We start from the raw sequence: 5,000 nt of genomic DNA, 5'->3' as shown, positions 1-5,000 counted from the left end.
TGGACAAGGATGACCATTGGTCTTCCTTCCCATTGATCGACGCGCGATGTGGGCGGCATCGGCGCGATCTTGCACAACTTTCGTTCTCTTGATTAGGTTCTCTCTCGCTCGAGGCCAGTGTTTAAATATGTTCTAGTGGGTCTTTACCTTCGCCCATGTGTCACACACTTTACGCGTTCGATGGCTGCCATTGGGAGTGTGCGCACAGGTACGAAGGCCACTGGCCTACGGTCGCGCACGCTCAATATCGTAGTATAGACACACCTCTCTCGCGGGTCTAATTGGCGTGCGCGGCCCCCAAAAGGTAACATAGCAGTTTGTTCTGCTGATACCGTGTTTCTCTATCTCTCTAACCAACTCACACAACAACATATATGTATTGATCGGTAATGATCCTTCCGCAGGTTCACCTACGGAAACCTTGTTACGACTTTTACTTCCTCTAAATCATCAAGTTCGGTCAACTTCGGCCATGCCAGCTGCAGCTCACGAAGGAACCGCGGAAGGTGTGCCTCCAGAGACCTCACTAAATAATCCATCGGTAGTAGCGACGGGCGGTGTGTACAAAGGGCAGGGACGTAATCAGCGCTAGCTAATGACTAGCACTTACTAGAAATTCCAGGTTCATGGGGACCGTTGCAGTCCCCAATCCCAACTAAATGAGCATTTGGGTGATTTCCCGTTCCTCTCGGAATGGGGGCGCCAATTGGCGAGAACACGCTGCTGCTCACATTGTAGCACGCGTGCAGCCCAGAACATCTAAGGGCATCACGGACCTGTTATCGCTCATTCTCACCTTGCTAAACACAAGTTGTCCCGCTAAGCAGGGCAAACGTGGCCGACGACCGCCCGTGAAGGGGCCGCCGGCCTTGACGTCAGGTGCGCCCGGAGGTGCACTGCTGACAGCGTTCTAGTTAGCTTGTTTGAGTCGCGTTCGTTATCGGAATTAACCAGACAAATCATTCCACGAACTAAGAACGGCCATGCACCACTACCCTTAAATTTGAGAAAGAGCTCTCAATCTGTCTTACCTCGATAAGTTCGGACCTGGTAAATTTTCCCGTGTTGAGTCAAATTAAGCCGCAAGCTCCACTTCGTTTTTTTTTTTTTTTAAACAATTGCAGGTTTTATTGTTCATAAACATTATGTTCTAAAAACAATAGCGTAAACCCACGCTCTTGACGAACGACGTCGCCCGCCAGGGATTTGTCGTGCGTCATTATGAACCCTTTCGGATGTCCCTACCCAATCTCTTTATTAAATTGCTCTTTCCTTTGCCCGCATATTGAAAGCGTACGCTAACTGAGTCCGCATGACTCGCTCGTATTTTAACACTTTAGGCTCTCAAGCTAGCTCGCAATCTAGCGATCGGACCATTCCGCCTCGCTGGCGGAAGCCTCCTCCGCAGCTGTCCATCGCCGACCTGCAGCTCGACGTCTTCTTTCATTCTCTCGTCTATTCCGCCGAGACCGGATTAGATCCGCCTCCGTAGGCGCGGTCCGACGACGGCGCGTTGTCGAAGGGCCCTCCCGTTGGACCCGCGCTCTCCACATTCGCTGCATAAACAGTCGCCTCTCATGGCGAACTCTGATCGTCTCAGGGGAAGGTGGTTCTCCCCTACTTCTTCGGGGAATTGGAGGAGGAGCTAGGCCTGCTCGCTCCGCCTCTACTGCCGCCCGCAGTACCTCGTCATCCCGAGCGGCCAGTGCTGCTGCGACGTCCGCAGCCAGTCGCACACGCGCCCGATCCTCCGCCCTGCCGCGAAGCCGTCTGTTGCGGGCAGACCGTTGACGCGCAGCTCGCGTTTCATTTACCCGTCTCGTGATGTCTTCTACGAAGACGTCTTCCACTTCCTCGCCGAAGAGTGCGGCCACACTTTCGAGGACCACTTCCTCGTCCTCGGCGAAAGCCGCTTCCGCTCGACCGCTGGCGAGGGCCTCCTCATCGCGCCACAGCTGTTGCAGCACGGTGGTGATGTTTTTCGCTGCCCTTTGAATGCGGTCCCACCACTCCGCACTCTCCAGCAGCTTCTCGGCCATGTTGCTGAGCTGGACCGATTCGGATGTCCCCCAGCCCAACAGCTCACGTCGGATCTCCTCGAACACGGGGCACTCGAACAAGACGTGGGCCACCGACTCCACCGACCCTACGCACCGTGGACACTCCGGGGACGAAGCGAAGCCGCAGACATGCAGGTACTCTCGGAAAAATCCATGTCCGGAGAGCACCTGCGAAAGGTGGAAGTCCACCTTCCCGTGCTTACGTCCCGTCCACCGGTGCAGGTCGGGAATCAGGCTGTGTGCCCACGTCTGATAGCGGCTGGCCGATGGTGTTGCCGCCGCACGGTCCCACGCGTTCTGCCACTCTATCATCGTGGCCGCTCGCTCCATTGCTCGAGCCTCCTTCCTGCTGATGCCAGGTTCAGCCGACAGCCTGCTGTGGCACCTTGCGTCCTCTTGGATAATTAGACGGTAGGGTACAAGACCGGCCATCACCACCGACACCTCATAGGACACCGAGCGAAACGAGCTCGACACCCCGCGTGCCAGCGGCTTCTGCACCTGGGCCAGTCGTCTGCGGCACCACTGCATATCGGTCGCCTTAGCCCAGATGGGCGAGGCGTACCGAATGACAGACTCCGCAACTCCTGCCAGCAATCGCCGCTTGGCCACCTGCGGGCCGCTGTGGTTTCGCATCACCGAGGTGACAACCGCCACCGCACGGAGGGCCTTGTCCGCGGCCGCTTCCACGTGCGGTTTCCACGATAGCTTCTCATGAAGCTGGACCCCCAGATAGCGCATCGATCTCCCAGTGGTGCAGGTCACTTCACCGACGCGTACCGGAACCTCCAGTCGTCCTCGTCTCAGACTCGAAATGAGCACGGCCTCGGTCTTGTGGGGGGCGAGACTGAGATGACGTGCCTCAAGCCACCCCATCACCGCCTCAATCGCTGTCTCGGCAACCGTCGCCGACTCCTCCGGTGTGCGGCCCTCGGCCAGGATGGCGATGTCGTCAGCAAAACCGACGATGGTGGCCCCTTCAGGGAGCTGGATTCGCAGAACGCCGTCGTACATGACGTTCCACAGAGTCGGGCCAAGGATTGACCCCTGTGGAACGCCTGCCGTTACCCGACGTGACACCGGGCCGTCATGGGTGTCGTACACCAGCTCCCTGTCGGTAAAGTAGTCGCGGAGAAGGAGTTGCAGCTGCGCTGGGACCCCTTTCTCGCGCAGGGCCATCGCTATCGCCTGCCAGCTGGCAGTGTTGAAGGCGTTCTTAACATCCAACGCCACAACCAGCAGGCAGCGCCTGTCCCGCTGGTTCGTCCTGCCGAAGGACATCGCGCGCTCGCCTGCCTCCACCACCAGCTGGATCGCCTGCAGGGTGCTTCGCTGTCTCCGGAATCCGAACTGGTTCTCCGCTAGCTGAGGCGACTCCGGATCCTCGAGGTGCTCATTAAGCCTGTCGAGTGCCGTCCGCTCGAACACCTTCGCTGGGTTGTCGATCAGGCAGATCGGGCGACAGGACGACGCTTCGCCCGGTGGCTTACCTGGTTTAGGCAACAGCACCAGCTTTTGCCTCTTCCACTCGCGTGGAATGACGCCCGTGTCCAGGCAGCTCTGGAAGACCCCGACGAAGGACTCTGGATGCTTGCGGATGGCAACCGTCACCGCAGCATTTGGCACTCCATCCAGGCCAGGCGCTTTCCGCGGATGCAGCTCGCTCGCTATCGCCTGGAGCTCCGCGCAGCTGATCGGACGGACCGGAGTGTCCCCTTCCGAAGGCGCGACGTCCGGCCACTCGACCGGGGGATGCTCCGGAAACAGCTCCTCGACGATCCGCTGCAGCACCGCTGGGTCACGTTCACGCGCCGTCCAGCTGCCCCGAAACCGCAGAAGGACCTGCCGGAACCACTGTCCCGTCTCGTCCGCGGCTAGGGCCTGCAGCCACTCATCGAACTGGCGCTGCTTGCTGGCCTTAATTGCCGTCCTTAAGGCAGCACGCGCCTCCTGGTGCTCCTGCGATGCCAACTCGACAGATGTCTCGTCCAAGGCCGTGCTCTGCCTTTCCCGGGCCAACCGGCAGCGCTCGGTCAGCTCCTCAATGGCCGGAGTCCACCAGTACACATTCGCGCTCTTTCTCTGCTGAGAGTGGCCGATCCTTGCCATGGTGGCATCGCAGGCCTCTGCGAGCACCATCCCCAGGCTTGCCGCATCGGTCACCCGATCGGCAAAACGGGTCGCCTCGAGTGCCATTTCGAAAGTACGGGGGCAAAACTGGCGAGTTCGCCAGCGAACACCCGCCTCCCGTACTCCGACGCCTTCCAGCCGCTGGATGCCCCGTCCGGGCCGCTGGCCAGCACGAGGCTGTTGCCCGACCGCAAACCGGATATAGCGGTGGTCGCTATAAGAGTAGCGGTCTAGCGTCCTCCAGGAGCTGATGACCTCCGCTACTCCATCCGGTCGGCAGAGCGATGGACTCGCGAAGGCGACGTCCACCCTGCTGGGCCGGGCCACACCGTTTCCCAGGAAAGTCGGCTCCGTTCCGCGGTTGAGCACCTCCAACCCGATGCTCGTTGCCGTCTGGAGGAGCGCCTCACCCTTAAGGTTGGCACGCTCGCTCCCCCAGGCCCCGTGCCACGCGTTGAAGTCACCGGCCAGGACGACGTGGGGGTGACCTCTCGCCAGAACCTCCAGCCGGTCCATCTGCCGCTCGAAGTCCGGGAGCCCGACAGATGGCGGAATGTAGCAGCAGATAAAGACTATACCTGCTACATCTGCTGCCACTATGCCTGAATGCTGTACGCTCCTCACCCGCTGGATGGGGAACCGTTGGCCGCTGGTGACAATCGCGGCCTTGAGTTGCTCATCAGACGCCCAATTGCCGTTGTTGGCCGGCACTGCGTATAGCTCCGTCACGAGCATAACGTCTGCTCCTTCCTCCCTCATACGCTGGAGCGCAAGATCTTGGGCGCTCCTGCTCTTGCCGATGTTGATTTG

The sequence above is a fragment of the Anopheles moucheti genome, assembly GCF_943734755.1.
Source record: "Anopheles moucheti chromosome X unlocalized genomic scaffold, idAnoMoucSN_F20_07 X_unloc_10, whole genome shotgun sequence".
In the NCBI taxonomy this organism is placed as follows: Eukaryota; Metazoa; Arthropoda; class Insecta; order Diptera; family Culicidae; genus Anopheles; species Anopheles moucheti.
The sequence above is the reverse complement of the archived record's forward strand: the minus strand, read 5'-3'. Positions refer to the sequence as shown.